General features: G+C 56.1%; 1 long non-coding RNA gene and 1 other non-coding gene across 2 annotated transcripts in view; both read left to right on the plus strand.

Moving 5' to 3' along the window:
- LOC138672168 (uncharacterized) overlaps positions 1–22,468 on the plus strand; it is a 209,129-nt gene that overhangs the window by 42,255 nt on the left and 144,406 nt on the right. The window lies entirely within an intron of this gene.
- On the plus strand, positions 14,436–14,587 carry LOC138673685 (5.8S ribosomal RNA). The gene has a single exon (XR_011320302.1). It is a non-coding gene; the product is annotated as a 5.8S ribosomal RNA (ribosomal RNA).

Consider the following 22,468-nt stretch of genomic DNA (forward strand, 5'->3'; position numbering starts at 1 on the left):
GTACGAGTGGAACCCCTTTAACATGGGGTGATTCAATGAGTGACGCTTGTACAATCCGGCGGCCTTGGTAGCCGTGCGGTTTTTGTCTTTCCATTCCCTTTTCTGGATACTTAAATTGCTGCCATCCATGACCTCCTCATTGCCTATGCGGTCAGAAATGCTCCCTGTGTGGTCAGGCTCAGGGCACGGGTCTCCCTCCCGACTGTCTACCGGCCGTAAAAGGAAAGGCACATCCATCTCATCCGAATCTAGCTTTGGCGTGGGGCATGGGTCTCCCTCCCGACTGTCTACTGGCCGTAAAAGGAAAGGCACGTCCATCTCATCTGAATCTAGCTCTGGCGGGGGGCACGGGTCTCCCTCCAGACTGTCTCCCGGCCGTAAAAGGAAAGGCACATCCATCACATCTGAATCTAGCTCTGGCATGGAGCCTGGGCGGAGCTCCGGATTGTCAGTTGGTACCTGAGCGGGCCCTTCACAGGTCAGTGGTGTGATTTGTGACTCAAACCTAGGCTTGTTTGCTATCAAAAAGCCGCGACCTTCTAAGAAGGCTACAGTCTCCTCCAAGGATTGGAGGGGCTTGAGCTCACTGAATTGGATTGTTGTCCCCTTGTTGGCGATACAGCGAAGTTGATACTTTGCGGAGGCTATGGCGGTTTTTATCTCCGAATCACCGTGTGACCTCAGGCATACCCTTCTCAGATGTGTGGATATATATTTGGTTACCCTGTGGCACACGGGGCATGTAAGTGGTGTCCGTGGGTGCCTGCGGGGGAGACACAAGCAATAAAACCGGTCACCTTGCCAGCAAGTGTACAACTCCACTACAAGGTACATTCATGTGTCTCTACGTGGCCGACAAATGTCTTCTACTCACCGCTCCATTGCGAAGGGTTTCCCGCAGTCAAACAGAGCGTCTCGTAATAGTTTATTAAAGTGCCGTGTTTCTCTGTGTCTTGAACTGTGGCAAATGATTTTCCTCCGCGCGAGTCAGCCACGCAGGTGAAAGACGCCAGCTGAGGTGATTGAAATTAACCGGATGTGTTTTGCCGTACTCTGATATAGGTCACCACGGGGGTTGAGTCAGCCCAGGGGGTGGCACCTCCACGGTCGCTAAACATCCGTAGGGTTGATGATATATCCCTCACCTGATCCACCTGCTGTAATCACCTATACGGCATCACGGGGGATGACTCAGCCCCAGGGGTGGCACCTGACCGGATCCACCTGCCATAATCGCCTATACGGCATCACGGGGGATGACTCAGCCCCAGGGGGTGGCACCTACACGGCTGTCGATCAGTCATATCTGTAACGGATTGGGTACTAACTGGATCCATCGATCCCAGTCAAAGCACGGTGGCTCACTTGTTAGCGCTGCGGCCTTGCCGAGCTGGCGTCTCGGGTTCGAATCCTGTTGTGTCATACATTCAGAAAGGGAAAAATCTCAGGTGTTATGTCAAGGACACTTCCAGGGATCCTGGGGAAGAATTGCAGGCAGGGTCCTTGACATTTAGAAAAATTTTGAGACAATCCCGATTTTGTAAAAAAAAAAAATCTCACATTTTCCCTACTTCAACCTCATGGGTCGTCAATATGTTGTAAAGTACCCCAAGATAGAGACCCAAGTGTGGGTAAAGTGTCTGGTTCATGGGCACAAAGTTGAATTTTCAGTGAAAATTTGTCGGAAATCCGCTGTGGACATTGGCTGGGCGCGTGACCCGAATGAGAGAGGCGAATCTGGGTGACCCGAGCTTGGCAGGACCCTTCCCACGGGGGTCCTGGTTCTCTGAAGGTTTTCACTGTCAGAAGGGCACATCTTGAGTCCTCACCCAGGTGAGGGCTCTCGGAAGGCGAATGCCCTTCTGTCTTTGTCTCCCCAGAGCAGGCTCGGTGTTTATCGGAAGTCTTCTGTGGACGTTGGCTGGGCGCGTGACCCGAGTGAGAGAGGCGAATCTGGGCGACCCGAGCTTGGCAGGTCCCTTCCCACGGGGGTCCTGGTTCTCTGGAGGTAATCACTGTCAGAAGGGCACATCTTGGGTCCTCACCCAGGTGAGGGCTCTCGGAAGGCGGACGCCCTTCTGTCTTTGTCCCCCCAGAGCAGGCTCGGTGTTTATCGGAAGTCTTCTGTGGACGTTGGCTGGGCGCGTGACCCGAGTGAGAGAGGCGAATCTGGGCGACCCGAGCTTGGCAGGACCCTTCCCACGGGGGTCCTGGTTCTCTGGAGGTAATCACTGTCAGAAGGGCACATCTTGAGTCCTCACCCAGGTGAGGGCTCTCGGAAGGCGGACGCCCTTCTGTCTTTGTCCCCCCAGAGCAGGCTCGGTGTTTATCGGAAGTCTTCTGCGGACGTTGGCTGGGCGCGTGACCCGAGTGAGAGAGGCGAATCTGGGTGACCCGAGCTTGGCAGGACCCTTCCCACGGGGGGTCCTGGTTCTCTGGAGGTAATCACTGTCAGAAGGGCACATCTTGGGTCCTCACCCAGGTGAGGGCTCTCGGAAGGCGGACGCCCTTCTGTCTTTGTCCCCCCAGAGCAGGCTCGGTGTTTATCGGAAGTCTTCTGCGGACGTTGGATGGGCGCGTGACCCGAGTGAGAGAGGCGAATCTGGGCGACCTGAGCTTGGCAGGACCCTTCCCACGGGGGTCCTGGTTCTCTGGAGGTAATCACTGTCAGAAGGGCACATCTTGGGTCCTCACCCAGGTGAGGGCTCTCGGAAGGCGGACGCCCTTCTGTCTTTGTCCCCCCAGAGCAGGCTCGGTGTTTATCGGAAGTCTTCTGTGGACGTTGGCTGGGCGCGTGACCCGAGTGAGAGAGGCGAATCTGGGTGACCCGAGCTTGGCAGGACCCTTCCCACGGGGGGTCCTGGTTCTCTGGAGGTAATCACTGTCAGAAGGGCACATCTTGGGTCCTCACCCAGGTGAGGGCTCTCGGAAGGCGGACGCCCTTCTGTCTTTGTCCCCCCAGAGCAGGCTCGGTGTTTATCGGAAGTCTTCTGCGGACGTTGGCTGGGCGCGTGACCCGAGTGAGAGAGGCGAATCTGGGTGACCCGAGCTTGGCAGGACCCTTCCCACGGGGGGTCCTGGTTCTCTGGAGGTAATCACTGTCAGAAGGGCACATCTTGGGTCCTCACCCAGGTGAGGGCTCTCGGAAGGCGGACGCCCTTCTGTCTTTGTCCCCCCAGAGCAGGCTCGGTGTTTATCGGAAGTCTTCTGCGGACGTTGGCTGGGCGCGTGACCCGAGTGAGAGAGGCGAATCTGGGTGACCCGAGCTTGGCAGGACCCTTCCCACGGGGGTCCTGGTTCTCTGGAGGTAATCACTGTCAGAAGGGCACATCTTGGGTCCTCACCCAGGTGAGGGCTCTCGGAAGGCGGACGCCCTTCTGTCTTTGTCCCCCCAGAGCAGGCTCGGTGTTTATCGGAAGTCTTCTGCGGACGTTGGCTGGGTGCGTGACCCGAGTGAGAGAGGCGGATCTGGGCGACCCGAGCTTGGCAGGACCCTTCCCACGGGGGTCCTGGTTCTCTGAAGGTTTTCACTGTCAGAAGGGCACATCTTGGGTCCTCACCCAGGTGAGGGCTCTCGGAAGGCGGACGCCCTTCTGTCTTTGTCCCCCCAGAGCAGGCTCGGTGTTTATCGGAAGTCTTCTGCGGATGTTGGCTGGGCGCGTGACCCGAGTGAGAGAGGCGAATCTGGGCGACCCGAGCTTGGCAGGACCCTTCCCATGGGGGTCCTGGTTCTCTGGAGGTAATCACTGTCAGAAGGGCACATCTTGGGTCCTCACCCAGGTGAGGGCTCTTGGAAGGCGGACGCCCTTCTGTCTTTGTCCCCCCAGAGCAGGCTCGGTGTTTATCGGAAGTCTTCTGCGGACGTTGGCTGGGCGCGTGACCCGAGTGAGAGAGGCGAATCTGGGTGACCCGAGCTTGGCAGGACCCTTCCCACGGGGGTCCTGGTTCTCTGGAGGTAATCACTGTCAGAAGGGCACATCTTGGGTCCTCACCCAGGTGAGGGCTCTCGGAAGGCGGACGCCCTTCTGTCTTTGTCCCCCCAGAGCAGGCTCGGTGTTTATCGGAAGTCTTCTGCGGACGTTGGCTGGGTGCGTGACCCGAGTGAGAGAGGCGAATCTGGGCGACCCGAGCTTGGCAGGACCCTTCCCACGGGGGTCCTGGTTCTCTGAAGGTTTTCACTGTCAGAAGGGCACATCTTGGGTCCTCACCCAGGTGAGGGCTCTCGGAAGGCGGACGCCCTTCTGTCTTTGTCCCCCCAGAGCAGGCTCGGTGTTTATCGGAAGTCTTCTGCGGACGTTGGCTGGGCGCGTGACCCGAGTGAGAGAGGCGAATCTGGGCGACCCGAGCTTGGCAGGACCCTTCCCACGGGGGTCCTGGTTCTCTGGAGGTAACCACTGTCAGAAGGGCACATCTTGGGTCCTCACCCAGGTGAGGGCTCTCGGAAGGCGAACGGCCTTCTGTCCCTGTCCCCTAGAGCAGGCTCGGTGTTTCTCTGTAGGATGTCCCCACCGGTTTGGTTTTTGTGTTCCGAGATGTATCCTTGCAGCTTGGCCGAAACAAACATTTGCCGTTTTTGGTGGCGACAGCCATGACCGCGGCGAAGCACTTTGGGCGCGGCCGGGATGCGCACACCCCGCTCACCACGTTTCAGTCGCTGGCTGAGTGGACTCCGTAGGGGGGCTTAATAGTCGGCCCTGTGGAAGTCGGAGGGGGGCTTAATAGTCGGCCCTGCGGAAGTCGGTGGAGGGCTTAATAGTCGGCCCTGCGGAAGACGGAGGGGGCTTAATAGTCGGCCTGTGGAGGTTGTCTGTGGGCTTAATAGTCACCCTGAGTACGCCATAGCGACTCTCCAAGGTGGGGGCACAGTGTGCGTTCCATGGGCGGAAAGTTTAATTTTGAGCGAAAAACCGTATTTTCGCACTGTAAAAAATGTCAGACTTCCAGGCGGGGGAAAACCGCAGGAGGCGTACCGAGGAGGCTTCCAGGAGCCTGGGGAAGATTTTCCAAAAGTGTCCTTGACACTTAGAAATATTTTGAAAAAAATCACGATTTTGTGAAAATTGACACGTTTCCCCTACTTCCACGCCAGGGGGGCGTCAATATGTTGTGAGGTACCCCAGGACAGTCGCCTAAATGTGGGTGAAGTTTGCGAGTCACGGGCGCAAAGTCGAATTTTGGGTGAAAAACCGCGTTTTCATGCGCTAAAAATTTCAGACAAGTGTCAGACTTCCAGGCAGGGGGAAACCGCAGGAGGCGTACCGAGGAGGCTTCCAGGAGCCTGGGGAAGATTATCCAAAAGTGTCCTTGACACTTAGAAATATTTTGAAAAAATCACGATTTTGTGAAAATTGACACGTTTCCCCTACTTCCACGCCAGGGGGGCGTCAATATGTTGTGAGGTACCCCAGGACAGTCGCCCAAATGTGGGTGAAGTTTGCGGGTCTTGGGCGCAAAGTCGAATTTTGGGTGAAAAACCGCGTTTTCATACTCTAAAAATTTCAGACAAGTGTCAGACTTCCAGGCAGGGAGAAACCGCAGGAGGCGTACCGAGGAGGCTTCCAGGAGCCTGGGGAAGATTATCCAAAAGTGTCCTTGACACTTAGAAATATTTTCAGAAAATCACGATTTTGTGAAAATTGACACGTTTCCCCTACTTCCACGCCAGGGGGGCGTCAATATGTTGTGAGGTACCCCAGGACAGTCGCCCAAATGTGGGTGAAGTTTGCGAGTCATGGGCGCAAAGTCGAATTTTGGGTGAAAAACCGCGTTTTCATACTCTAAAAATTTCAGACAAGTGTCAGACTTCCAGGCAGGGAGAAACCGCAGGAGGCGTACCGAGGAGGCTTCCAGGAGCCTGGGGAAGATTTTCCAAAAGTGTCCTTGACACTTAGAAATATTTTCAGAAAATCACGATTTTGTGAAAATTGACACGTTTCCCCTACTTCCACGCCAGGGGGGCGTCAATATGTTGTGAGGTACCCCAGGACAGTCGCCTAAATGTGGGTGAAGTTTGCGAGTCACGGGCGCAAAGTCGAATTTTGGGTGAAAAACCGCGTTTTCATGCGCTAAAAATTTCAGACAAGTGTCAGACTTCCAGGCAGGGGGAAACCGCAGGAGGCGTACCGAGGAGGCTTCCAGGAGCCTGGGGAAGATTATCCAAAAGTGTCCTTGACACTTAGAAATATTTTGAAAAAATCACGATTTTGTGAAAATTGACACGTTTCCCCTACTTCCACGCCAGGGGGGCGTCAATATGTTGTGAGGTACCCCAGGACAGTCGCCTAAATGTGGGTGAAGTTTGCGAGTCACGGGCGCAAAGTCGAATTTTGGGTGAAAAACCGCGTTTTCATGCGCTAAAAATTTCAGACAAGTGTCAGACTTCCAGGCAGGGGGAAACCGCAGGAGGCGTACCGAGGAGGCTTCCAGGAGCCTGGGGAAGATTATCCAAAAGTGTCCTTGACACTTAGAAATATTTTGAAAAAATCACGATTTTGTGAAAATTGACACGTTTCCCCTACTTCCACGCCAGGGGGGCGTCAATATGTTGTGAGGTACCCCAGGACAGTCGCCTAAATGTGGGTGAAGTTTGCGAGTCACGGGCGCAAAGTCGAATTTTGGGTGAAAAAACGCGTTTTCATGCGCTAAAAATTTCAGACAAGTGTCAGACTTCCAGGCAGGGGGAAACCGCAGGAGGCGTACCGAGGAGGCTTCCAGGAGCCTGGGGAAGATTATCCAAAAGTGTCCTTGACACTTAGAAATATTTTGAAAAAATCACGATTTTGTGAAAATTGACACGTTTCCCCTACTTCCACGCCAGGGGGGCGTCAATATGTTGTGAGGTACCCCAGGACAGTCGCCCAAATGTGGGTGAAGTTTGCGAGTCACGGGCGCAAAGTCGAATTTTGGGTGAAAAACCGCATTTTCATACTCTAAAAATTTCAGACAAGTGTCAGACTTCCAGGCAGGGAGAAACCGCAGGAGGCGTACCGAGGAGGCTTCCAGGAGCCTGGGGAAGATTATCCAAAAGTGTCCTTGACACTTAGAAATATTTTGAAAAAATCACGATTTTGTGAAAATTGACACGTTTCCCCTACTTCCACGCCAGGGGGGCGTCAATATGTTGTGAGGTACCCCAGGACAGTCGCCCAAATGTGGGTGAAGTTTGCGAGTCATGGGCGCAAAGTCGAATTTTGGGTGAAAAACCGCATTTTCATACTCTAAAAATTTCAGACAAGTGTCAGACTTCCAGGCAGGGAGAAACCGCAGGAGGCGTACCGAGGAGGCTTCCAGGAGCCTGGGGAAGATTATCCAAAAGTGTCCTTGACACTTAGAAATATTTTGAAAAAATCACGATTTTGTGAAAATTGACACGTTTCCCCTACTTCCACGCCAGGGGGGCGTCAATATGTTGTGAGGTACCCCAGGACAGTCGCCCAAATGTGGGTGAAGTTTGCGAGTCATGGGCGCAAAGTCGAATTTTGGGTGAAAAACCGCATTTTCATACTCTAAAAATTTCAGACAAGTGTCAGACTTCCAGGCAGGGAGAAACCGCAGGAGGCGTACCGAGGAGGCTTCCAGGAGCCTGGGGAAGATTTTCCAAAAGTGTCCTTGACACTTAGAAATATTTTGAGAAATTTCCGATTTTGTGAAAATTGACACGTTTCCCCTACTTCCACGCCAGGGGGGCGTCAATATGTTGTGAGGTACCCCAGGACAGTCGCCCAAATGTGGGTGAAGTTTGCGAGTCATGGGCGCAAAGTCGAATTTTGGGTGAAAAACCGCATTTTCATACTCTAAAAATTTCAGACAAGTGTCAGACTTCCAGGCAGGGAGAAACCGCAGGAGGCGTACCGAGGAGGCTTCCAGGAGCCTGGGGAAGATTATCCAAAAGTGTCCTTGACACTTAGAAATATTTTGAAAAAATCACGATTTTGTGAAAATTGACACGTTTCCCCTACTTCCACGCCAGGGGGGCGTCAATATGTTGTGAGGTACCCCAGGACAGTCGCCCAAATGTGGGTGAAGTTTGCGAGTCATGGGCGCAAAGTCGAATTTTGGGTGAAAAACCGCATTTTCATACTCTAAAAATTTCAGACAAGTGTCAGACTTCCAGGCAGGGAGAAACCGCAGGAGGCGTACCGAGGAGGCTTCCAGGAGCCTGGGGAAGATTATCCAAAAGTGTCCTTGACACTTAGAAATATTTTCAGAAAATCACGATTTTGTGAAAATTGACACGTTTCCCCTACTTCCACGCCAGGGGGGCGTCAATATGATGTGAGGTACCCCAAGGCAGTGACCTAACTGTGGGTGAAGTTTGCGGGTCATGGGCGCAAAGTCGAATTTTGGGTGAAAAACCGCATTTTCATACTCTAAAAATTTCAGACAGGTGTCAGACTTCCAGGCAGGGAGAAACCGCAGGAGGCGTACCGAGGAGGCTTCCAGGAGCCTGGGGAAGATTATCCAAAAGTGTCCTTGACACTTAGAAATATTTTCAGAAAATCACGATTTTGTGAAAATTGACACGTTTCCCCTACTTCCACGCCAGGGGGGCGTCAATATGATGTGAGGTACCCCAAGGCAGTGACCTAACTGTGGGTGAAGTTTGCGAGTCATGGGCGCAAAGTCGAATTTTGGGTGAAAAACCGCGTTTTCATACTCTAAAAATTTCAGACAAGTGTCAGACTTCCAGGCAGGGGGAAACCGCCGGAGGCGTACCGAGGAGGCTTCCAGGAGCCTGGGGAAGATTATCCAAAAGTGTCCTTGACACTTAGAAATATTTTGAAAAAAATCACGATTTTGTGAAAATTGACACGTTTCCCCTACTTCCACGCCAGGGGGGCGTCAATATGTTGTGAGGTACCCCAGGACAGTCGCCCAAATGTGGGTGAAGTTTGCGAGTCATGGGCGCAAAGTCGAATTTTGGGTGAAAAACCGCATTTTCATACTCTAAAAATTTCAGACAAGTGTCAGACTTCCAGGCAGGGAGAAACCGCAGGAGGCGTACCGAGGAGGCTTCCAGGAGCCTGGGGAAGATTATCCAAAAGTGTCCTTGACACTTAGAAATATTTTCAGAAAATCACGATTTTGTGAAAATTGACACGTTTCCCCTACTTCCACGCCAGGGGGGCGTCAATATGATGTGAGGTACCCCAAGGCAGTGACCTAACTGTGGGTGAAGTTTGCGGGTCATGGGCGCAAAGTCGAATTTTGGGTGAAAAACCGCATTTTCATACTCTAAAAATTTCAGACAGGTGTCAGACTTCCAGGCAGGGAGAAACCGCAGGAGGCGTACCGAGGAGGCTTCCAGGAGCCTGGGGAAGATTATCCAAAAGAGTCCTTGACACTTAGAAATATTTTCAGAAAATCACGATTTTGTGAAAATTGTCACGTTTCCCCTACTTCCACGCCAGGGGGGCGTCAATATGTTGTGAGGTACCCCAAGGCAGTGACCTAACTGTGGGTGAAGTTTGCGAGTCATGGGCGCAAAGTCGAATTTTGGGTGAAAAACCGCGTTTTCATACTCTAAAAATTTCAGACAAGTGTCAGACTTCCAGGCAGGGGGAAACCGCCGGAGGCGTACCGAGGAGGCTTCCAGGAGCCTGGGGAAGATTATCCAAAAGTGTCCTTGACACTTAGAAATATTTTGAAAAAAATCACGATTTTGTGAAAATTGACACGTTTCCCCTACTTCCACGCCAGGGGGGCGTCAATATGTTGTGAGGTACCCCAGGACAGTCGCCCAAATGTGGGTGAAGTTTGCGAGTCATGGGCGCAAAGTCGAATTTTGGGTGAAAAACCGCATTTTCATACTCTAAAAATTTCAGACAAGTGTCAGACTTCCAGGCAGGGGGAAACCGCAGGAGGCGTACCGAGGAGGCTTCCAGGAGCCTGGGGAAGATTATCCAAAAGTGTCCTTGACACTTAGAAATATTTTGAGAAAATCATGATTTTGTGAAAATTGACACGTTTCCCCTACTTCCACGCCAGGGGGGCGTCAATATGTTGTGAGGTACCCCAGGACAGTCGCCCAAATGTGGGTGAAGTTTGCGAGTCATGGGCGCAAAGTCGAATTTTGGGTGAAAAACCGCATTTTCATACTCTAAAAATTTCAGACAAGTGTCAGACTTCCAGGCAGGGAGAAACCGCAGGAGGCGCACCGAGGAGGCTTCCAGGAGCCTGGGGAAGATTTTCCAAAAGTGTCCTTGACACTTAGAAATATTTTGAGAAATTTCCGATTTTGTGAAAAATGACCCCTTTCCCCTACTTCCACCCTAAAGGGGCGTCAATATGTTGTAAAGCACCCCGAGACAGAGACCTAAGCGTGGGCAAAGTTTGGGTCTGATGGGTGGAACACTGAAAAAAACGCGATTTTCCACTTAGAACAAACATAGAACTTTCAGACTTCCAGGCGGGGGGAAAGCTCTGAAGCTGTACCGAGGACACTTCCATGGCCCCCGGATCGATTTTCAAGAACGAGTCCTTGGGACTTTGAAATTTTTCGGCGATGCGTTTTTGGCTTCCGGGAGCCGCAGAACGTTGGGAAATTCGTTCCGCTCGCCGGCTCCAGGTGTTTCGGGCTAGTCCAGGCCCCAGCTACGCCGCCTGGCCGCCAAATTTCGCAAAATCGAAAAAAAAAAAAATAGAACCGGAATGAGGAATTTCTGGCCGCCGGATCCGCCGCACAGCTCCAGGAAGTCGGACACTTTTCGGCTTCGCTCCCTTAAAGTGGGGGTCGGTGTTTCGCCATGCAAATACCCACTTTTGCACACCAGCTGCAGGATATAGGAGAGAGGGGTACCTCTCGGGCCCGACTGATTTCCGATGTTTTCGTGGTTCCTCAAGTCGGGTAGGCGGTTTGGCGAGTACCCCCCTGTTTGCATGGAAGTCCGCCCTCGCGTCGACACCAGGCTTCCGCGGCTCCAGGGGGACTCTTGCCGGTCGTCTGCCCCAAGTCAGAGACGCGTTTCCCGGGTCGCCTGAGCCTGAACGGACCCTCCCCAAGCGTGTTCTGGTTCTCCGAGGGTGACGGATGTCAGAAGGGAGGCAGATCTGGAGTCTTCGTCCCGAGGAGGGCTCCAGGAGGGCGGATTGCACCCCCTGACTCGGTCCCCTCAGAGCAGGCTTGGCGTTTCTCTGTGTCGGATGTCTCCCGCTTCCACGCCACCGGGGAGACCTATGAGAGAATCGCACTGTGACCCGGATTCCGTCTCGAGGGCGCCCGTAGCGTGTCGGAGAGGGACCTCCAGGACTATCGGGCATGTTTCTTCCCCGTCTCCCCGAGGGGAAGGATGGCAGCGGGTGGGGTTTCTCACCCATGCCCCCCACCGGCTCTTCCTCCGATCGATTTGGCTCAGCGCTCCCGGGTGGGGAGGTGGTGCCGCTCGCTCGGCCCGGGCTTTGGAGCCCGCGTCGGTCTAAGGCGGGCGGTCTCCTTCCTCTTTTACCCCCCGGGATTCAGGCACGCATCCTTGGGCGTGCACGCCGGCAGTCGCCTCCCGTTCGCAGGACGGTGGCTGCCGTGCAGAGGGGGAGTTTGACCCGAACTGTGGTACGGCAGGGGTCCGACGACCCGCGCGGGCGAATGGCGGGGCGCCCACCCACCTCGGCGTGGGGGCCCGTCGTCCGAATCGCTCCCCGCGCGGGGTAGCACAACGATCTTCTCCGAGGGCGGCCCTTTGACTTCCAGATGCGCAGCTCGCCCGCGGAGGCCCGTGCCGACCCCCACCCAGCGTCCGATGGGCGGCCTCCGCGGTGGGCATCGGCGAGAGCGGCGGCGGTGGGTGGCGCTTCCACGCCACCGCCGAGCTCCGCGTTCTCCAGTCTTTTCCCGAGCCCCTACGATAGTGGGGGGACGACAGACGCGTGGGGAGGCAGGCGGAGTGGGTTCTCACCGCGTGGTGTGCCCGGCCGAACGCCGTCGCCTTCCCCGCTCGTCCGACGTCCTCCGAGGCGGCTCGGAAGGGAGCGCGAGAGGGAGAGAGCGAGAGAGAGAGAGAGAGAGACCAAGCGGACGCCCCAGAGCGAAAAGGGAGAGACGAGTGGGGCAAAAAGAGTTTTGGCGAAGGGGAGTACCCGGCGAACTGCCGCCCCGGGCTTCTTCTGTTCTCAACAGCGGAGGCACGGCTTTGGGGGGGAGACGCCGCTCGGTTGGGGCTCCTTTGAGGTTACGGGCAAGAGCCCGGGACGAGGGACTACGCCATAGGGCGACGCCGACACGGCCAGGCCAACTGCGCCCCCCGTGCGACCTCCGCGTCGCTGGCGGGCTCTGCGCCTGAGCCGCGGTGGACCCCGACGGCCAGCCCCCCTCTCCCACTCCTCGCGCCCGTCCGCCGGTGGGTCGAGGACCCCCCGCGGCGGAGGCAGGTCTAAGCCAGACGGAGGCCCCGCATAGGCCCCCCACCACCCTGGCCCCTCTCCCCAGCAGCGACTCTGTGTGTCGCCCCGGGAGCGGTGGGTCACGAGGCAGGGTGGCCGTGGCGTCCTCCGAAGGCCAGTCACCTACGGCCCTCCCCGTGCAAGGGGTGGTTTTTACAACAGATGCCCTCCGATCGGGAGGCCGGGTCTAAGCCAGATGGTGGCGCCGCATAGGCCCCCCACCGCCCTGGCCCCTCTCCCCAGCAGCGACTCTGTGTGTCGCCCCGGGAGCGGTGGGTCACGAGGCAGGGGAGCCGTGGTGTCCTCCGGAGGCCAGTCACCTCGCCCTCTCCGTGCAAGGTGGGTTTTTTTCCAGACACCCTCCGCATCGGCCGCCTCGCACCGTACAGCGTGCACGATCTCCCCAGCGGCACTGCACTCGCCGTTCAGGCTCCTTTTTTTTTTATTTTTTTCTCCGCAAGGTGACTCCCCGGGCTTCTTCTGTTCTCAACAGCGGAGGCATGGCTTTGGGGGGAGACGCCGCTCGGTTGGCTTCCTTTGAGGTTACGGGCAAGGGCCCGGGACGAGGGACTACGCCGGAGGGCGACGCCGACACGGCCAGGCCAACTGCGCCCCCCGCGCGACCTCCGTGTCGCTGGCGGGCTCTGCGCCTGAGCCGCGGTGGACCCCGACGGCCAGCCCCCCTCTCCCACTCCTCGCGCCCGTCCGCCGGTGGGTCGAGGACCCCCCTCGGCGGAGGCAGGTCTAAGCCAGACGGAGGCCCCGCATAGGCCCCCCACCGCCCTGGCCCCTCTCCCCAGCAGCGACTCTGTGTGTCGCCCCGGGAGCGGTGGGTCACGAGGCAGGGCGGCCGTGGCGTCCTCCGAAGGCCAGTCACCTACGGCCCTCCCCGCGCAAGGGGTGGTTTTTACAACGGATGCCCTCCGATCGGGAGGCCGGGTCTAAGCCAGATGGTGGCGCCGCATAGGCCCCCCACCGCCCTGGCCCCTCTCCCCAGCAGCGACTCTGTGTGTCGCCCCGGGAGCGGTGGGTCACGAGGCAGGGGAGCCGTGGCGTCCTCCGGAGGCCAGTCACCTCGCCCTCTCCGTGCAAGGTGGGTTTTTTTTCCAGACACCCTCCGCATCGGCCGCCTCGCACCGTACAGCGTGCACGATCTCCCCAGTGGCACTGCACTCGCCGTTCAGGCTCCTTTTTTCCTCCGCAAGGTGACGCCCCGGGATGCCCGCCTGCTGGCACGGACGACGAGGAGGATTTCCCTTCCTCCGGGTGCCCTTCCCGCTGCGGGGCTTCCTATCTGGCTTCTCTCCCTCGATTGATTAAGTCCCTGGCCTTTGTACACACTGCCCGTCGCTACTACCGATTGGATGGTTTAGTGAGGTCCTTGGATCGGCCCCGCCGGGTTCGGCCAAGACCCATGGTGGAGAGCCGAGAAGACGATCGAACTTGACTATCTAGAGACAGTAAAAGTCGTAACAAGGTTTCCCTAGATGAACCTGTGGAAGGATCTTTAATGGGCGAGTGAAAAATACCGATGAGGTGCAGATCAGGAGGCCAGCCGCCCGCCAAATCCCCAAAGGGTACCGAACGTGATGGGGGCGGTGGTAGGTCTCTTTCTGCTTCGCCAGGGCGCTCCGCAGGGTGGGGACGGTGAGGGCACGTGAGGACAGCGGGCGGGCGACGTCGGGAGGGTGCGGGGAGCCCCTCTCGCTCCGTCGCCCAGGAAAAAGACGCCCGGCCTCGCGCCGACGATTGTTGCCCTGCCGCTGCCTGCCGAGGAAAAATAAGAAGCCCCCCGCGTACGCGAAAGGCCGTCCCGGGTACCATTCTCCTGTGCGCTCACATACCCCTCCCCGGGGTATGTGGGTCTGGGCGGTAGGTTGAGAAGCCTCGAGCCCTCCTTTGTTCTCCTCCCCGCTGGAGGGAGGGACGGGGAGGCCGAGCGCCCGGGCAACAGGGCCGAGATTTGAAAACAACCCTCCAAAGCATCCCAGTCTTTTGCGGCCGGCTGACACGAGAGTGAAAAGGGGGGCGCCTCCGAGTGTCCCCAAACCAGAAAGCGCGGCTCTTAACGGTGGATCACTCGGCGCGCGCGTCGAAGAACGCAGCTAGCTGCGAGAATTAAGTGTGAATTGCAGGACACATTGATCATCGACACTTCGAACGCACCTTGCGGCCCCGGGGTGCTCCCGGGGCTATGCCTGTCTGAGGGTTGCCCCTCCATCTATCGCCTCCATGGCGCAGCTGGGGTCCCCTCGCAAGGGTGACAACGAGGGAGGCCTGAGGCTCCGTGCCCTGATGGTCTCTTCTCCTTTATCCCTTACATCCCCCCAAGGCCAGACTCACCTGCCCTGGGCCCACCTGATGGGGTTTACCATCGTCACTCCCCCCGTTGTGACGTGAAACCCTGTGGCGCAATGAAGGTGAAGGCCGGGGCGCTCCGGCCGAGGTGGGATCCCGCCGCCCGCTCCGGGGGGTTGACACGGCGGGTGCACCATCGGCCCGCCTCTGTCGGGGAGGTGGAGCATGAGTGCGCGATAGGACCCGAAAGATGGTGAGCTATGCCTGGGCAGGACGAAGCCAGAGGAAACTCTGGTGGAGGTCCGCAGCGACCCTGATGTGCAAATTGGTCATCTGGGTATAGGGGCGTTTGTAGATGTGCTTGGCCCGTACGGGGATCGAACCCACGACCTTGGTGTTATTAGCACCACGCTCTAACCAACTGAGCTAAATGGCCATAGGTGTGGTCCCTGGGTATAGGGGCGAAAGACTCACGGAGACCACGGGCAGACGTACAGGGGCCTGATCAACCCCTGGACCATACGGGCTGCTGTGCCTGCCGCAGGCGAGAAGCGAGAACCCCTTCGGGGCACGGAGACTACAACCGGACGTACGGGGGTCTGACCCACCCCTGGACCGTACGGTCTGCTGGCTGCTGTGCCTGCCGCAGGCGAGAAGCGAGAACCCCTTCGGGGCACGGAGACCACAACCGGACGTACGGGGGTCTGACCCACCCCTGGACCGTACGGTCTGCTGGCTGCCGTTCCTGGTGCAGGCGAGAAGCGGGAACCCCTTCGGGGCATGGAGACCACAACCGGACGTACGGGGGTCTGATCCACCCCTGGACCGTACGGTCTGCTGGCTGCCGTGCCTGGTGCAGGCGAGAAGTGGGAACCCCTTCGGGGCACGGAGACCACAACCGTACGTCCGGGAGTCTGACCCACCCCTGGACCGTACGGTCTGCTGGCTGCCGTGCCTGGTGCAGGCGAGAAGCGGGAACCCCTTCGGGGCACGGAGACCACAACCGGACGTACGGGGGTCTGATCAACCCCTGTACCGTACGGGCTGCTGGCTGCCGTGCCGTCCTCAAATTGCTTGGCCTAAACAAAAGTCAATTTTTTGTGACAACAGTGATGACCGTGACATAGCACTGGAGGTGTACCCCAAGACAGTGACCTAAGTGTGGGTGAAGTCTGTGGTTCATGGGCGGAAAGTTGAATTTTGGGTGAAAAACCATACTTTCACACTTTGAAAATTTCAGACATGTGTCAGACTTCCAGGCAGGGGGAAACCGCTGGAGGTGTACCGAGGACACTTCCAGAAGCCTGGGGAAGCTTTTCTGGAAGAGTCCTTGACACTTGGAAAATTTTGGGCAATTTTCTGAGAAAAAAAAAAATCACATTTCCCCTTACCCCCCACCCAAGAGGGGCTTCAATATGTTGCAGAGTACCCCGAAAGGGTCCCCAAAGTGGGAGAAAAGTGAGGCAAGTCAAAGAGGCAAAGATGAATGTACATTTGAATAATTTTATTAATGTCAGATAAAAATTGACATATTCACAAGGGCTTTGTTCTCCTGATTGGGATGAGCCGAATATTCTTGAGACTATACTCCTCAGTAGAATCGGATGACTCGGTATCACTTTCCGTGAGGTCTACCACCTCGTTATCCAATTCACTGGTTGATGCCATTACTGGCGACATAATTTTTGCGTCCTCATGATTTCCTGCGTTGAACACTAGCTCTTGGGCACGGCACATATCGGTCAGGGTCTTCTCCCGGTAAACTCTCTCGGCCACATCGTTTGTATGTGCCAAGTAGCGTGCAAACAAGCGCTTTTCGCAATCTGTGTATTGTGACAAAGTCCATGTCTCGCAAATCCGCCGTACAAGGTGGCTGGTGATGTTTGGGAGGTTGTAGCTACGGAGGAAAGCACATTGTTAGTACCGGTTGCTACTTATGGCTGTGGGTCACTTGACTTGTGGCTACCTTACCTTGAATGGTATCGTCTGAGTCTCATGGATGGATTTTTTATGACCTTCCCGGTACACGTCACGAAAAAGTTTGTGATAATCTTTCGGCCAAAGGTAAAGACCGGTCTGACATATTCCGCATACGCATTGAACCACTGAAAAAGAAAAAAAATATATATATGTTACTCTCCAGTCTGGGGGCACCCCTCCAAAAGGTTTTACATGGGGACAAGAGAGTGTTTTGCTCCCCACAATGAGTGGGGTTGCCTGGGTTCCCTGGCTTTGAGAAAAGCTTACCGATTCCTCTTCCTCTGAAAGTACAAAAGTTGCTACCTGAGAGGTGGAGCACTTGTGAGTCTTCACACCCACAATTGTCTTGCGTCTTCCTTGGTACGTGTGATGGATCCTCTCATTCCACTCTGAAACCTACGATGTGAAAAAAAAAAGGTGGAAAAATATTGAACCGGTTCAGCAAATACCGCTGACCCACAGGGCCCGACGACTTACCGTCATGTTACGAACAACACCTGGTCTTTGGAGATGTTTTAGAATCAGAAGGGCCTCGAGGTACAGTACCACTTCCCGGCGATCTACTTCTGATCCGCCATCTGTCACAGCCTCGATGCTAGCTAGAAATGTTGGCCTTGCCTCCTCCAGTATAATCTGGCAGTCCTTGGGTGACTTTGATGGCTTCATCAATAGATCGTACCTGTGGGGAAAAATAAAGGCAATTAACCAACATCCAAGGTTTGGTAACAATGCGCTGAATATTGGCTCTTTTGAACGGTGTACCTTTTACTTACAGACTCTCGGCAGGCTCCCTTGTACAATGATTTCTGAAGGTCTGTTGTAAAATTCATGAACACTTCGCATGCCTTATAAAGTTGAGGATTCTCTAGTCTCAGTTTGGTAGCCCTCATCTGATACATGGTAAATCTCCGTATATGCTTCAACATTTTGAGGGAGGTCTGGCTCGATAGATGGAGTTTTCCAAGTTGTTGAAAAAAATTATTAACCTGGTTTGGTTTTACGAGGTACTCCAGAGTTACAGATTTTGGGTTCACAAAAAATAGAAACCGTGCTACGTTTGATACCTCCTGTTGACAGTTTGGGACCCCATGGGTAACTGTTAGGTACGAGTGGAACCCCTTTAACATGGGGTGATTCAATGAGTGACGCTTGTACAATCCGGCGGCCTTGGTAGCCGTGCGGTTTTTGTCTTTCCATTCCCTTTTCTGGATACTTAAATTGCTGCCATCCATGACCTCCTCATTGCCTATGCGGTCAGAAATGCTCCCTGTGTGGTCAGGCTCAGGGCACGGGTCTCCCTCCCGACTGTCTACCGGCCGTAAAAGGAAAGGCACATCCATCTCATCCGAATCTAGCTTTGGCGTGGGGCATGGGTCTCCCTCCCGACTGTCTACTGGCCGTAAAAGGAAAGGCACGTCCATCTCATCTGAATCTAGCTCTGGCGGGGGGCACGGGTCTCCCTCCAGACTGTCTCCCGGCCGTAAAAGGAAAGGCACATCCATCACATCTGAATCTAGCTCTGGCATGGAGCCTGGGCGGAGCTCCGGATTGTCAGTTGGTACCTGAGCGGGCCCTTCACAGGTCAGTGGTGTGATTTGTGACTCAAACCTAGGCTTGTTTGCTATCAAAAAGCCGCGACCTTCTAAGAAGGCTACAGTCTCCTCCAAGGATTGGAGGGGCTTGAGCTCACTGAATTGGATTGTTGTCCCCTTGTTGGCGATACAGCGAAGTTGATACTTTGCGGAGGCTATGGCGGTTTTTATCTCCGAATCACCGTGTGACCTCAGGCATACCCTTCTCAGATGTGTGGATATATATTTGGTTACCCTGTGGCACACGGGGCATGTAAGTGGTGTCCGTGGGTGCCTGCGGGGGAGACACAAGCAATAAAACCGGTCACCTTGCCAGCAAGTGTACAACTCCACTACAAGGTACATTCATGTGTCTCTACGTGGCCGACAAATGTCTTCTACTCACCGCTCCATTGCGAAGGGTTTCCCGCAGTCAAACAGAGCGTCTCGTAATAGTTTATTAAAGTGCCGTGTTTCTCTGTGTCTTGAACTGTGGCAAATGATTTTCCTCCGCGCGAGTCAGCCACGCAGGTGAAAGACGCCAGCTGAGGTGATTGAAATTAACCGGATGTGTTTTGCCGTACTCTGATATAGGTCACCACGGGGGTTGAGTCAGCCCAGGGGGTGGCACCTCCACGGTCGCTAAACATCCGTAGGGTTGATGATATATCCCTCACCTGATCCACCTGCTGTAATCACCTATACGGCATCACGGGGGATGACTCAGCCCCAGGGGTGGCACCTGACCGGATCCACCTGCCATAATCGCCTATACGGCATCACGGGGGATGACTCAGCCCCAGGGGGTGGCACCTACACGGCTGTCGATCAGTCATATCTGTAACGGATTGGGTACTAACTGGATCCATCGATCCCAGTCAAAGCACGGTGGCTCACTTGTTAGCGCTGCGGCCTTGCCGAGCTGGCGTCTCGGGTTCGAATCCTGTTGTGTCATACATTCAGAAAGGGAAAAATCTCAGGTGTTATGTCAAGGACACTTCCAGGGATCCTGGGGAAGAATTGCAGGCAGGGTCCTTGACATTTAGAAAAATTTTGAGACAATCCCGATTTTGTAAAAAAAAAAAATCTCACATTTTCCCTACTTCAACCTCATGGGTCGTCAATATGTTGTAAAGTACCCCAAGATAGAGACCCAAGTGTGGGTAAAGTGTCTGGTTCATGGGCACAAAGTTGAATTTTCAGTGAAAATTTGTCGGAAATCCGCTGTGGACATTGGCTGGGCGCGTGACCCGAATGAGAGAGGCGAATCTGGGTGACCCGAGCTTGGCAGGACCCTTCCCACGGGGGTCCTGGTTCTCTGAAGGTTTTCACTGTCAGAAGGGCACATCTTGAGTCCTCACCCAGGTGAGGGCTCTCGGAAGGCGAATGCCCTTCTGTCTTTGTCTCCCCAGAGCAGGCTCGGTGTTTATCGGAAGTCTTCTGTGGACGTTGGCTGGGCGCGTGACCCGAGTGAGAGAGGCGAATCTGGGCGACCCGAGCTTGGCAGGTCCCTTCCCACGGGGGTCCTGGTTCTCTGGAGGTAATCACTGTCAGAAGGGCACATCTTGGGTCCTCACCCAGGTGAGGGCTCTCGGAAGGCGGACGCCCTTCTGTCTTTGTCCCCCCAGAGCAGGCTCGGTGTTTATCGGAAGTCTTCTGTGGACGTTGGCTGGGCGCGTGACCCGAGTGAGAGAGGCGAATCTGGGCGACCCGAGCTTGGCAGGACCCTTCCCACGGGGGTCCTGGTTCTCTGGAGGTAATCACTGTCAGAAGGGCACATCTTGAGTCCTCACCCAGGTGAGGGCTCTCGGAAGGCGGACGCCCTTCTGTCTTTGTCCCCCCAGAGCAGGCTCGGTGTTTATCGGAAGTCTTCTGCGGACGTTGGCTGGGCGCGTGACCCGAGTGAGAGAGGCGAATCTGGGTGACCCGAGCTTGGCAGGACCCTTCCCACGGGGGGTCCTGGTTCTCTGGAGGTAATCACTGTCAGAAGGGCACATCTTGGGTCCTCACCCAGGTGAGGGCTCTCGGAAGGCGGACGCCCTTCTGTCTTTGTCCCCCCAGAGCAGGCTCGGTGTTTATCGGAAGTCTTCTGCGGACGTTGGATGGGCGCGTGACCCGAGTGAGAGAGGCGAATCTGGGCGACCTGAGCTTGGCAGGACCCTTCCCACGGGGGTCCTGGTTCTCTGGAGGTAATCACTGTCAGAAGGGCACATCTTGGGTCCTCACCCAGGTGAGGGCTCTCGGAAGGCGGACGCCCTTCTGTCTTTGTCCCCCCAGAGCAGGCTCGGTGTTTATCGGAAGTCTTCTGTGGACGTTGGCTGGGCGCGTGACCCGAGTGAGAGAGGCGAATCTGGGTGACCCGAGCTTGGCAGGACCCTTCCCACGGGGGGTCCTGGTTCTCTGGAGGTAATCACTGTCAGAAGGGCACATCTTGGGTCCTCACCCAGGTGAGGGCTCTCGGAAGGCGGACGCCCTTCTGTCTTTGTCCCCCCAGAGCAGGCTCGGTGTTTATCGGAAGTCTTCTGTGGACGTTGGCTGGGCGCGTGACCCGAGTGAGAGAGGCGAATCTGGGTGACCCGAGCTTGGCAGGACCCTTCCCACGGGGGGTCCTGGTTCTCTGGAGGTAATCACTGTCAGAAGGGCACATCTTGGGTCCTCACCCAGGTGAGGGCTCTCGGAAGGCGGACGCCCTTCTGTCTTTGTCCCCCCAGAGCAGGCTCGGTGTTTATCGGAAGTCTTCTGCGGACGTTGGCTGGGCGCGTGACCCGAGTGAGAGAGGCGAATCTGGGTGACCCGAGCTTGGCAGGACCCTTCCCACGGGGGTCCTGGTTCTCTGGAGGTAATCACTGTCAGAAGGGCACATCTTGGGTCCTCACCCAGGTGAGGGCTCTCGGAAGGCGGACGCCCTTCTGTCTTTGTCCCCCCAGAGCAGGCTCGGTGTTTATCGGAAGTCTTCTGCGGACGTTGGCTGGGTGCGTGACCCGAGTGAGAGAGGCGGATCTGGGCGACCCGAGCTTGGCAGGACCCTTCCCACGGGGGTCCTGGTTCTCTGAAGGTTTTCACTGTCAGAAGGGCACATCTTGGGTCCTCACCCAGGTGAGGGCTCTCGGAAGGCGGACGCCCTTCTGTCTTTGTCCCCCCAGAGCAGGCTCGGTGTTTATCGGAAGTCTTCTGCGGATGTTGGCTGGGCGCGTGACCCGAGTGAGAGAGGCGAATCTGGGCGACCCGAGCTTGGCAGGACCCTTCCCATGGGGGTCCTGGTTCTCTGGAGGTAATCACTGTCAGAAGGGCACATCTTGGGTCCTCACCCAGGTGAGGGCTCTTGGAAGGCGGACGCCCTTCTGTCTTTGTCCCCCCAGAGCAGGCTCGGTGTTTATCGGAAGTCTTCTGCGGACGTTGGCTGGGCGCGTGACCCGAGTGAGAGAGGCGAATCTGGGTGACCCGAGCTTGGCAGGACCCTTCCCACGGGGGTCCTGGTTCTCTGGAGGTAATCACTGTCAGAAGGGCACATCTTGGGTCCTCACCCAGGTGAGGGCTCTCGGAAGGCGGACGCCCTTCTGTCTTTGTCCCCCCAGAGCAGGCTCGGTGTTTATCGGAAGTCTTCTGCGGACGTTGGCTGGGTGCGTGACCCGAGTGAGAGAGGCGAATCTGGGCGACCCGAGCTTGGCAGGACCCTTCCCACGGGGGTCCTGGTTCTCTGAAGGTTTTCACTGTCAGAAGGGCACATCTTGGGTCCTCACCCAGGTGAGGGCTCTCGGAAGGCGGACGCCCTTCTGTCTTTGTCCCCCCAGAGCAGGCTCGGTGTTTATCGGAAGTCTTCTGCGGACGTTGGCTGGGCGCGTGACCCGAGTGAGAGAGGCGAATCTGGGCGACCCGAGCTTGGCAGGACCCTTCCCACGGGGGTCCTGGTTCTCTGGAGGTAACCACTGTCAGAAGGGCACATCTTGGGTCCTCACCCAGGTGAGGGCTCTCGGAAGGCGAACGGCCTTCTGTCCCTGTCCCCTAGAGCAGGCTCGGTGTTTCTCTGTAGGATGTCCCCACCGGTTTGGTTTTTGTGTTCCGAGATGTATCCTTGCAGCTTGGCCGAAACAAACATTTGCCGTTTTTGGTGGCGACAGCCATGACCGCGGCGAAGCACTTTGGGCGCGGCCGGGATGCGCACACCCCGCTCACCACGTTTCAGTCGCTGGCTGAGTGGACTCCGTAGGGGGGCTTAATAGTCGGCCCTGTGGAAGTCGGAGGGG

This window comes from Ranitomeya imitator, chromosome 3 (genome assembly GCF_032444005.1).
Source record: "Ranitomeya imitator isolate aRanImi1 chromosome 3, aRanImi1.pri, whole genome shotgun sequence".
Lineage (NCBI taxonomy): Eukaryota > Metazoa > Chordata > Amphibia > Anura > Dendrobatidae > Ranitomeya > Ranitomeya imitator.